The 13,636-nt window shown below is 33.0% G+C and overlaps 1 pseudogene; it reads left to right on the forward strand.

Annotated features, from left to right (window-relative positions):
- Positions 8,733-9,859, forward strand: LOC110270929 (annotated as a pseudogene).

Genomic DNA, 13,636 nt, shown 5'->3' on the forward strand with positions numbered 1-13,636 from the left:
GCTTGAAGCAAGCTATGGTCATCTTGTAAATCTCAGTCAGGCGGATTCAAATGGTTATGGGTTTTGATAATTAAAAGATAAATAAAATATAAAATAAAATAAAGTTACTTATGTAGTTCATTGGTGGGAATTTTAGATAAGTGTCTGAAGATACTTTGTTGCTTCTGAACCTCTGCTTTCCTATTGCCTTTTTCCAACCATGCGTGCTCCTTTCCATGGCAAGCTGTAAGATTCTCTCAGTGAAAATGGTCCTCTACAGTTTCTGCACGGCTAATCAACTGTTGGATTTCTCGTCTCGGATGAAAAATACCAGGTACAGCTACCGCATGGCTAATCATCTGTCGGTTCCCGCTAGCGTCGGAATAGAATCCATTGATCCTTTTGCACACTGTCACTGCACCCAACATTCGCAGGTTTGAAGCTCGTCACAGTCATCCCTTCCCGGATTCTACTCGGAATACCACAGACAAGGTTTAGACTTTCCGGATCCCAGGAATGCTGCCAATGATTCTAGCCTATACCACGAAGATACTAATCTCACGGACTCAGTCCGTGTATTAGATATCCAAGAGAATATACTCCGGCTGTCGTCCAATGAGTACGTTGAACATCATGTAGACCGCTTTGTGGTTGTCAGGCACATGGATCTTGGCTAAGCGAGTAACGAAGATTAGGTGATTGTCACGGGTCACCCCTTCATTCTGACTTAACTGAATTAAGAACAAGAGTATATCTTGGAAAAGAAGTAGGCGTGAATTGAAAGAAAAACAATAGTACTTATATTAATTCATGAAGAACAGCAGAACTCCACACCTTAATCTATGGGGTGTAGAAACTCCACCGTTGAAAATACATAAGTGAAAAAGGTCTAGGCATGGCCGAATGGCCAGCCTCCAAACATGAACAATGGCATCAAAAGCTGTAAAGATGATCCAAAGATATAAAATAAATCTCTAAAAGTAGTTTTTATACTAAACTAGTAACTTAGGTTACAGAAAATGAGTAACTAAGTGCAGATAGTGCAGAAATCCACTTTCGGGGCCCATTTGGTGTGTGCTTGGGCTGAGCATTAAAGCTTTCATGTGCATAGGCTGTTCCTGGAGTTAAAGCCAGCTTTGGTGCCAGTTTGGGCGTTTAACTCCAATTCTGGTGCTAGTTTGGGCGTTTTACGCCAAGATGTTTTAGGCTGGCTTTGAACTCCAGTTTGAGCCATCAAATCTCAGGTAAAGTATGAACTATTATATATTTCTGGAAAGCCCAAGTTGTCTACTTTCCAACTCAATTAAGAGAGCACCAATTGGGCTTCTGTAGCTCCAGAAAATCCACTTCGAGTGCAGGAGGATCAGAATCCAGCAGCATCTGCAGTCCTTTTTCAGCCTCTGAATCAGATTTTTGCTCAGGTCCCTCAATTTCAGCCAGAAAATATCTGAAATCACAAAGAAACACATAAACTCATAGTAAAGTCCAAAAATATGATTTTTGAATAAAAACTAATAAAATATAATAAAAAATAACTAAAACATATTAAAAACTATGTAAAAACAATGCCAAAAAGGGTATAAATTATCCGCTCATCACCTACCAATCACAAGGTAACAAAAACCTAGGAATCATAACAATACATGAGCATCAAGTGAATCAAGCAAACGTGTACACCCTGAAAAGGGGGACCAATATTAGATCTTATCATTATATGAATGAATATATCATAATATATGCAAAAAGAAAAAGATTTCAGATTCCACAAAAGGGTGCATATACAATGCAATATCTATATCTATATATCTACCTTTTTGAGGGAATCCATGGTTGGATTTTCAGCAGTGTGGATACAGTTGTATTGATCAGCGTTGGCTTCACCCCATCCATCCAAAACCACCATAGCAACTGGCTTTCCCTTTGGCAGCTTTGGGTGATCAGTCAATTTCCACTTGGCATCTGTGCTTCCCATATTCCTAACACAATAAAAAGAAATCAAATTTTTTTCATTCTCTCTTTAAATTTCAGATCCAAATCAAATAAAATCAATCCAAAACATTTTAGAAACCACCAGTAACAACAACAATAAATGGGTAACATTGTCTATATAAAAGAATTAATAATTATTGCCTTAGAATTTTTTAACAAACCGTAGCAGTATTTTTAGTTAGTAAATGAACAAAAACATAACAAAAAGGAATCTAAAGTCAGAAAGCAGAAGGCCATAAACTATAGAACAATAAAGGAGCACAAAAGCAACCTGATATCTTTGGCAATCACTATATCGCCATTTGCAGCTCCAAGATGTCGTAGAACTACCTCCTCAAGACGACCATCTCTATATGCATGCTGTAATTGAGACATAAAACGCAATTAGGCTGCTTCCAATTTTTAAAAGATGCCTTTTACTCACCAATCAAGCATCAATTTTAACTTGGTTGTAAAAGCAGTACCTTTTCAACTATTTTGAGTTCAAAAAATTTGCATTCATGTACCAATTTCATGTAATAATGTCTCAAATCTAACTAATCAGAAAACAACCTAAAAATCCTATTTTAAACATTTCCCAGCTATTCAGAATCAAAACCTAATCTAATCCTATTTTAACAACCTAAAAATCCACTAATCAGAAAACAAATCTAACTAAACTAATTACTAAAATCAAACTAACTAAACAAAATTAATTGAACTCAACAGAAATTAAAAGGATTTTGAAAACAAAACCTGGTCTCTACGGTTCGAGCAAGGGGAAAGAGAGAGGTGGAACCGCGGCTGACGGAGGAACCGATTTCGGTCACCACGGAGCTAGGACTTGCGCGAAGGTAGCTGCAGCATTGACTGAAGGAGATGATGGCTGTAGCGCTGGAAGAGATAATGGATATAGCCAGAACTGAGGGGGATAAAAGGAGAGAGAGGCGCGGCGGCGGTGGAACTTGAGCTTGCTTTGTTCTGCGAACAAGAAAGAACGAGAGAGACATGGGCTGTGTTCTACTGATTCAGTGTTTAAAAAAGAGGAGAAGAAGGAGAATGTTTAAAAAAGAATATGTACCCTTTGGTCTTTCCTGATCGCTTGTCCCTCACAACTCTCGCCATGTTAAACGAAAGGAATCTTGTGAAGGCCTTCGACAAAACGTCGTCGTTCACCTCGTTCCCTAGGTCGCCGCAGAACAAGCAATGGTCGTTCTCCGGCTACTCGGCCAGTGAGGGATCCTCCCACGTCTGCCCGGTGGCATGGCAGGAAACTGCCTTCCGCTTCGCGTTGGTCTTATGGTCGACGTCGCTGCTGGCTTGAATTCACCCTACAAAATCAATTCATGTTAATCGCAACTAAATATGCCATGAACAAATACTAACATATAGTGAAAATTAGCAGTTGAAAAAAATAAAAAGAAGAACAAATTAGCATCACATACAATGACTTTCTCAGATCTTTCATCAATCCAACTTTTGTCTTTTTTGGTGTGGCATTTAGTATAAACCTCTTCTAGAGAAGGTTTTACTCCCATAGCTTTCTCCTATAATATAACAGTTTTAATCGATAGGAAAAAAAAGAATAAGAGAACATTGCAAAAATAATAAGAATAAGACTATAAATAAACTATTTTTATCTTACCATTCTGCGTGCATGTTCACCCATAGATATGGAAAGTTTTAATCGATAGGAAAGAAAAAAGAATAAGAAAACATTGCACATAATAAGAACAAGACTATAAATAAACTATTTTTATCTTACCATTCTGCGTGCATGTTCACCCATAGATATGGAACCACCAGTATGCATAGAACTTCCAGCATTTGATGCTCGATTCACAGTATTTGCTGCTGACCAGTTCTTAAATTTCGAATCTGTAGCAAAATAATGTAATAGTTGACGCCAAACGGGTTCAGGAATATATTTTGGTACATGGTTAGGGTCTTTTGAATAATTGCGTCTCTCCTGATTCATCAACGATCTTAATCGATCACTCCCTTTAATCTCAAAAATTTGACGAATTCTTGCATTGTGTTGAAGTTCCCACATACAATTTTTCTATAAAAGAAAACAAACATATACATTGAATTACCCACTATGTATAATATCCGGATTTAGTTGCCATAGCCTATAGTACACTCATGATTGAGATTGATGAGGAAGATGAATCAAGTTTCACATTATTCTTCAAGATAGGAAGAAAGGATTATAGGCTAGATGGTGATGAGTTAGCCACCATTTGGGAGCTGCCAAATCAAGGTGACTTGTTTCAAGGTGGTAAAACCCCAATTGATGAATGGGGTTATTCAAAGGACAATGCCATGCATTTGTTCAATCTTGTACAAGGAGCTCATTCCAAAATTAGTTGCAATTCAATGAGTGCGGAACATAGAACTTTGTTATATCTAGTCACCTATGTATTGCAACCTAGAATATCCGGGCATGCGAATGTAAATGATGAAGATTTGATTGTCATGTGGGCTATGATGAATGGAATTAAGATTAATTGGCCATACTTTATAATACAACATATGGTTAGGCTCAAGATGAAGGATAGGAATGGTGGATTAGGATTCCTTTGCCTATGGTCTAAAGTCTTTGATTATGTTGGTATTGATGTATCAAATGAGATTACCAAGGAAGTACCTCCTCAATCTTGTATCAACACTCATATTCTCAACAAAATGGGAAGAAGAAATGTTGATGAACAAGGTCCTCAAGAGGAAGCTCCTCCACAAGCACCTCAAGCTCAAGAACCACCCTCCTTGGTTGATATAATGAGAGAATTACAATCCATCAACCAAAACATCCAACGGATTGACGTAGAGCATGGTAGGCAGCTTGAAGCACTTAATCGTCGTGTGTGAATTTAAAGTATTTTTTAAAAAACTATAGATTCAAAACTATAGATTCAAAACCGGATGAATAAAGTATAAAATTATTGTACGAACAACTCATAATTTGTGAATTTAATATGATTTAATAACAAAACTCTTTTTATTATTAATAAATTTAAAGTATTTTTTATTCAACAACTTAATAATTTATAGTTCTTCTATGTGTTCCTAATATGTTGTTTTTTCTTATAAAAGAAAAAGATAAACACAACTAAAAAGATAAATTCTTCCTAAACTTTTACAAAAAATATTTATCATTTGTACTCTGCCACTCTCTCCATTTCAAACTTTATCTCAATAGTATGTTGATAGTGGATGCTCCAAACACATGACCGGCGATGAATCAAAGTTCACCGCAATAGAGCCTACAAACGGAGGAAACGTGATCTATGGAGACAACAACACCGGCAAAGTAATCGGCGTTGGAAAAGTTGGTAAAAATTCTTCTACCTCCATAGATAATGTTATACTTGTCAAAGATCTCAAACATAATCTCATTAGTGTTAGCCAACTTTGTGACAAAGGAAACTCAGTCACCTTTGATTCAAAAAATGGTTTAAAAATTATGTAAGTCAACATGATATGATAGTCTTATTGTACACACAATTTTTGGTAGATGACATATTATATTCTAATTTATTGGTTCTTATTTAATACAGGTTCATGATCCTTTAAATAATGTGACAGATTCGAATATTCATTCCTTGGCATGGGGTCCTTTAAGAATTGTTAAATGTTGGCCTATCTACAAAGTCAATGGCTTCAAGTTTCACACAAGATCTCACTCAAGTGGAAAGTCAACTCAGAATTATGAAATATGTGTCAAAGGCACAGGTTATGGTGAATATGAAAATGATTTCTATGGCCAGCTTAATGAAATTATTCAAGTTGAGTATACTGGGCTACCACTAAAAAGAGTTGTACTATTTAAATGTGAATGGTTTAATCCCACAATTGGCAAAGGAACAAAGGTAAACAAAGAGTATGGAATCATACAGATTCGAAAGAATCGACGATATGGTAAATATGATCCGTTTATCATTGCACATAAAGCAATTCAAGTATATTTTGCACCTCATCCAATGAGCAACACCAAGGAAAAAGCAGAATGGTGGTTTGTATTCAAGACTAAAGCAAGAGGTGAGATTGAGATTGAAACAACGGAGGATTTTGCATATCAAGAAGATGGCACAAATCAATCTAACAATCATATCTCAAATGATATTGACATTACTGTTGATTTACTAGATACCAATAGTACAAGATATGAAGAAGAAGAAGAAGAAGAAGAAGAAGAAGAAGAAGATGATGATGATGAGCCACTTGGGGATAAAGACGAAGATATGGATGAGGATGAGAATGAAGACGAGGACGACGACGGAACAATGAGGATGAAGATCAAAATGAATAGTATGAAAAAGTCCACTAAGAAATATATTTATTTGTATTTTTTTAAATTTTTAATATACTACAATCTTATGAAAAAGTATATGACTTTTTTATTTTACGTGATAGTCAATTTAGTTCTAAAATTTAGGATTGAATAAGTATATTTGTTAAATTTTTTTTATTTAGTACTGAGTACGTACTACCTGAATTAAAAGAGTTACGGTGAATAATAATTTACTAGTCTTATATTTTAATGGTTGATCTATAATGATTCAATTAATTATTTTAAGATTGTAATTTATTTCATATTTGATATTATATAAAAATAAATTATTAACTTAATAAAAAATTAAATGATTTTTTTATTTTTTAAAATATTTAAAAATATATTTTAAAAATAAACCAACTAAATTTCATGGTAACCCCACCAAAAGTACCCATTTCGTTGGCGCCAGCACAAAATGACTTCCCCCACCAGAAGTTCCAATTCGTGTGCGCCTCTCCTGAGATGATGACACTAAATCCATTTTACGGGTGCTTTGCGAACAATGGCCTGCGCATTCTTGTAAAGCTTTCTCTGCATGCGTATTATGAGAATTAATTTTTTTATTTACTTATTTATATAAAAAAAGCCTGCATAAATAAGCGCTAACGTACCTATTAATCCAATTTTAAAAAATATGTATAATAATAAATAAGATGTTAATTGGTATGATGATTATTTCATATTTTGAACAAGAGGTTTTGGAGTTGAAAGGTGCAAACAAAAACGGTACCTTTTTATAAGTTATATATAATTAAGGTTATTTTAGGAAAAAAAAACTTTATTTTAGAATAGTAAAAATATTTGGAACAAATCATAGACTAATTTAAAATATAAATAATATTTTTATACTAAATTTTAAAAGTTTTTAATAAATATTTGAAATCTATTTGAAAATTGATGAACTTTCAAACGGAATTTACACATGATGCTATTTTTGTCTCAAATTTGTGGGAAAAAATTTTGTCTACTTCGAAGGGTTAGTTATAGTAAAAGCATTTAAGACTAATTATAGACAAATTTAGGATAGAATTAATATTTTTCAAAATGCGTCCCAAATCCGTCTGAAGTTATTGCGCATATTCAGATGGAATACGGACGAATTATAGTTTTTGTCCAAAATGTGTTGCTAATCTGTATGAAATTTTTGGCGCCATCTAAAAAAAATTTGGCGCCAAAATTTGGGACAAAATTTAGACAAATTTAGGATAGAATATATTATTTCAATATCTCCACTAAAAATTGTTCAACATTTGTCTCAAATTTGTCCGAAATGAAAAAGTCATTCGGACGGAATAAATTTCGTTTAAAATTTTTGTCCGAAAAAGCCCGATTTCTAGTAGTGTAGGGTTTGCCATGGAATTCAATCGATCTGGATATTTGGGATCGAAATTAGGGTTTGTTATTTCAAACACATATTAGAAGTTCAATTACACACATATTAGAAGTTCAGTGTTTATTTCCTTTGATTTGTGTGCTGTGAATGGAGCTCGGGAAATGATAGGTTTAGCTTATTATTTTTGACAGAAAATTTTAAATTACAGACGAAAAATCCGTCTGTAATAATTTAATAAAACACAACATTTTTGTCTATTTAATTACACACAGATTTTTTCTCTGTATCCATTTCCCATGAAAAAAATTAATTTTTCTGACAGAATGATTGACGGATTCTCTTTTTCGTCTGTAATTTATGCTAATTTATTTTTTTTTTGTTTTCCGACAAAATATTTCTCTGAAATTCCGTCTATATTTCTGTGGGATAAAATTCATCTGAAATATCCGTCTGTAATAACTAGTTTTCTAGGAGTGTAATACATCATATTTTTGTCTTCAATGTTTATATTTTATTTTAATTTTATCCTTAATGTTTGATTTTAATTTTATTCCTAACATTTCAATATATTTCAATTATTATCATTATAATAATAGCCAAAGTATTTTTTTTAATTTATTATTCTTTTTTAATTATTTCATAGAATAAGAATGTATTCTTCATTTTTCATTGAAGTTGATCCTTTTAAAGTACAAGTTACAATTTTTTATAGTGTTTTTTATGTAGTCATTCTATTATATTATTCTTTTGATAATGTGATGATTGTTCTTACTCCAATTTATTCCTTTCGTCTAATGTTCCAGTGCGATTGTCTTTTGTCGCAAATATTTACAATGCACCACATCCATCAAATACTATCTTGAATTGTATTTAGTGTTCAACGAATGGGAACTAAATTCTATTTTACTGAATGATGGTTGAACGCTTACATCTATGTAATTGGAACCCAAATCAGTCAATACAACTTGAGATTATATTTGATGGATGTGATACATTATAAACGATTGTGGTAAAAGACAATCTCACTAAAATATTAAACGAAAGGAATAAATTGAAGTAAGAACAATCATCAAAAGAATAATATAATAGAATGACTACACACTTCAAGAAACATGAAAGATAGCGGCGTCAAATTACTTGCGATTTCTCCATCTGCTGTAATTTGCCAAGACAGCTGTGATTGGCATCCAATCTCTTCAGTGTGACGCAAAATCAATTTGTCTTAGCATGATTCCACGTAGTCTCGTCACTAACCTTAATACAATTTCACCCAAAAGTTCAAATTACCCAAAATATATAGTGGAGAACCCGTGAAAGGAGAGTGGAACCCTGTTCTCTGCTCCACCATGCGCCGCTGTGTCACCATGGAGTCGCGTGGCTGCCGACCCAACCTCCTCTCACCGTCGTCGACCATTTTCCTATACTCTAAATGTAGAACAAGCCCGTGCCACACAAGCCCCTCCTCTTACCATGATGCTAGCGTTAAAGCGCAACCTGAAGGTGAACAAGCCCGTGCTATGCAAGAATCTGAAGCACTCCGTATTGTACTGGAATAATAAGGATCAGATCCAGGCATTTAACCCGCCGTTCAATGTGGTTTTGGTGACGGACCTGGTTTACATCGAGGAGTCGGTGCAGCACTTGATTTCTGCCATGGAAGCCCTGGTGTCCGAAGACGGCGTCGTGTTGCTCGGGTAGCAGGTGATGTCTCCGGAGGCGCACAAGAAGTTCTGGGATATGTGCGATGAGGTTTTTGATATCGAGAAGGTCCCTCGTGACCACCTGCATCCTGAATATGCATATGAGGAGACTGATGTTCTTCTCTTGCGGAAGAAGAAGAAGAAGCAGTGATTTCGATAAGCTTTCTAAATGAATTTTTAGAAATTCTTGAACTTGTTCACTCCTATGTCCTCCAAATCGAATTTACTAGTTGAGTTTTACAATTCAAGTTTTGTATACATGAGAAACTCATTGCAGATAGATTATTTTTAACAGGGTAACAAAGTTGTGTTCACGCCCGCATTTGTGTTCGGTGTACCCAATGCTTGTCAAAGAAAGATCTTTGTAGACTTCCTAAAGCTTGCTTCTATATTACTTTTTAGCTTGAAATACTATTTTCTATGGTGGAAGGTTGATGGCTCTGCATTACTGTTCTGAATTGCGATTATTTGGGCCTTGATTTGTATATATCTTCTTGGTTCAGATTATGCTTTTAGGTTATTTTAATTCAGATCTTTTGTTTATATATTTGATTAATTTAGTTTAATTGTGGCTGTTTAGAGTTAAGGATTTTGATTTAGATTTTGTCTTCAGTTTAATTATGGCTGTTTAGAGTTAAGAATTAATTCAGTTTAATTGTGTCTTCTAATTGGATCGTTCTGTTGTTACTATTGAAGGTAAATGGCAAATAGATTTTTTGACCATTTTTAGTAGAGACACACAAGGTTTAGGAACTCTAAAAGTGTGTGGTAAGAAAGCATATGTTGCTCAATCACCATGGATACAAAGTGGAAAAATTGAAGATAATATATTGTTGTTGGCTTCAATTTGCTTTGAATAAATTCAGAAATGTTTGAGTTCGTAAATGATTAGTGTAACAGTAGTAGTATGTCCATAAACTGCTGCGTTGTAATTTATGAGAAGGTTCATTTTCACAACTAACAATGACGTAATTCATTTCTAACGTTTTCTTTGATATTCCAAATAAAATCTTTTTTCTCAAAGGTGTAGGAAAGCTTACAACCTTAAGTCCAGAGTTAAAATTTGGATTGCATTTATTCCTTATTTCTTTGGGAGTCTGAAATCAATTTAACTTCAATTTGTTAGTGATTTTATTATTTGTTATATGTATTGTAATATATTGCAGGTGGAGACCATTTTGGATAGGGACAATTTTACTTTGGAAGAACTACTTGATGAAGATGAAATTATACAAGAATGAAATGCTCTTAATACTCGCCTTATAAATTTGTAATACTCTTATTTCTGTTAGGATGAATTTCTTATTAGAATTTTTTGGCTTTGTTTTAGTCATTTTATCTGCTTTTGTTTTCTTTTGACGAAACTGGTAGTGAACTATAATATTATTCATTAGACAGCTTAAGATCTCAGCTTATGAATAATTACTTTTGTCTTATGAATATTGCTTATGGGTGGGAATGATATGGCAAGAGACTTGCTTGAAATAATTAAAGCCGTTCATATTAACATGATTATTTATTAACATATTTTCATTATGATATGTCGCTTGGTGACATAATTTAGATGAAAGGTTGCTATGATAATAATAGTAAAACACCATAGACTATTGGTAATTACGGGTCTACAATGAAATAATTGAAAACTAAAGACTAAAATACACACACTGAAAAGATAAATTGAATAACTATATTAACCCTGTTATTAGTTAACTTTCTTAATTCATACTACAGTTTCAGTTATTTATTGTTCCTGCTTTGATTAATTTTCCCAGGATGATGTTAATGAAGTATCTTAGTGTAATTTTTTTTGGTAAAAGTATTTTATGGATGTTTAGGTGGATTCTTCATCCCTCTTCCCCAATCCACAACACCACATATTGAAACAACCACTTAGAAAAAGACACAGATTTTGTCTAGTAAACTCCTTAATTAATGTCGTCTCTCACTGCCTATGATTTTAACTCCGCATTCTTAAACTTTTGATATTATTGTGTAATTGTGTTCTAGATAAATTAGTCCCTTATTGATACAATATTGTGTGATTGACCAATTGTTACAGTGAAACAACAAAGTCCCATTTCAAATTATGTCTTGTTTCAATATGGATGAAATGACATCATTAAGTCATATTTCAAATTATTTCTATTGAAAACACTTTTAAACTTAGTCATTCTTGATGGTTTTGTCTATTCCACCCCCACCCCAAGACAGTTAGGTTACCTTCTATATGATTGGTGCGGTATTGTTGTTTTTCTTTCTTCATTTAATGGTTTTATGTTGTCTACTGCTGTACTTCAATTTGTCTGGAAAAGCACAGGTTGAACAATTGATATGTTACATTATTGAAGAAGCTGCTGAGGATGCTGAAAAGAAGCAAACTTTCAAGTAAGTTGCTTGGATTGGATATTGCTTTATATTCCTGTTTGGTAGATTTTTGTAATGATACATGATTTTTCTATTATTCTGTAATAGGTTCCTTTTTATTGCTTGTGAGATATTCACCTGCGAAGTTGATGTTATACTCACGAATCTTGTAGAGGATGAGAAAGTAAGACATTATATCTAAATGATTTTTTCTCACTATTTTTGAGAAGATCTTATTCATTTTTTTTAGCAGTTGATGAGTAAGTTGATCTCCTTTTTGGAGCCAAATCACTCTCATGGGAATTTACTTGCTGGATATTTTTGCAAGGTACTGATTTAGTGATATTTGAATTTTATTGCATGCTTGGTCACTGTAAAATTCACTTTTGGTGTGGGAAGAGTCGAGTTTGACTAGAAGTAAAATTTTGCACAAATGGTTATTCTGCTTTATAACCTCCAACTTATTTGTGATTTTAAAACTAATGGTGGTTGAGTTGGTCTAAACTTGCACTACAAAATTAGAACTTAGCATTATGTTTCATAATTGTATAAATCTTGTGGTTTATGATTTGTGTTGACTGATGTGATACGATTTGCAACACAGACAATCCCAATTGGAGAGTGAATTGTTGCATGAATCGTGTTCTAGGATTCAGGGTCTTCTTGAGTTTTTCTGGGTTGCATTAGAAAATTTAAGTTGGTGATGAAGCCCTCACATGATCAAAGCCAAAAAGACCCTGAAATTTTCACAAGACCTCAAATAAACTAAGGACAGATGGGCAAAGTTCTTATCATGACTTAGTATGTCCCTTGTGTGATGGTGTTGGTGTGAGAAGAATAGAGCAAAGGATGAAGTTCTATACAAAGGGGGAAAAATGTGAAAATTGTGGGGGTTATAAACCTCTACAATATACAATTTTTTTAAAAAAAATTGCTTTCAAAATTGCAGCGATTTACAAACTGCTGCAATTTTTTTAAAAAACCTGTTAGCCAAATTGAAACCGTGCAAAAAATCTAATCCTATTTTGTGGCGGTTGTGCCAGCGGTTCATTAGAATCGCCGCAAAATAAAATCTCCATGACATAACCCGCAACGGTTACCGAACCGCTAGTATGCTATTTTGTAGCGGTTAAAAATCGCCGCAATTTCCCGTGTGTCTTGTAGTGACATTAAAAAAACACTATAAAAAATTATAATGGTACCTTAAAAAGATCAACTTCAATAGAAAAATAAAGAATACATTCTTATTCTATGAATTAATAAAAAAAAATAACAAATTAAAAAAAATACTTTCACTCTCAAATCTAGACTCATAAACCATAAAAAACACTATATTTTAACCTTTAGTAGATAAGAATTAATTATTGATATCAACTTAAATTTATTACAATTAAAATTACAAATTTATGTTTAATTTTTAATTTTTTATTATTGTTATCTTAATCATTTGTAAAATACGTTTTGCTTTTTTAGAATATAATGTGTTTGTCATCAAATTAAAATGATTATTATTATAAATTTGTCATCCTTAACGTGTGTATTATTTTTAAATTCTTTCATAATGAACTACCTGTTGTAAAATATTATATAATAAAATTAAGATAAAATATTAAATATATATAGGTAAAATATTTAATATTGTTAAAATGAGAAACTAAATTTTAATTAATTAACTAAATTCCTCTCTTAATATTGTTATTTACTTCTGTATGATATTTGCTCACTTGTTTATGAGTTTATCATTATCAAATATAAAAAGTTAAAGTAATATTTATATGTGAGCAAGACCACCAACTCTATTATGTTACCTAGTCTGTCTCAAATCTGAATAAAAATAAAAAAAAAATAGTTGCATTAAGTTTTTGACAATCGTATAAAACTTAATTGAATCTTCATAATATAGACTAAAAATATATTATTGTACTAAAATTAGGTAGTTGTTCCAAAATAACGCGT

This window comes from Arachis ipaensis, chromosome B04, assembly GCF_000816755.2.
Source record: "Arachis ipaensis cultivar K30076 chromosome B04, Araip1.1, whole genome shotgun sequence".
NCBI lineage: Eukaryota > Viridiplantae > Streptophyta > Magnoliopsida > Fabales > Fabaceae > Arachis > Arachis ipaensis.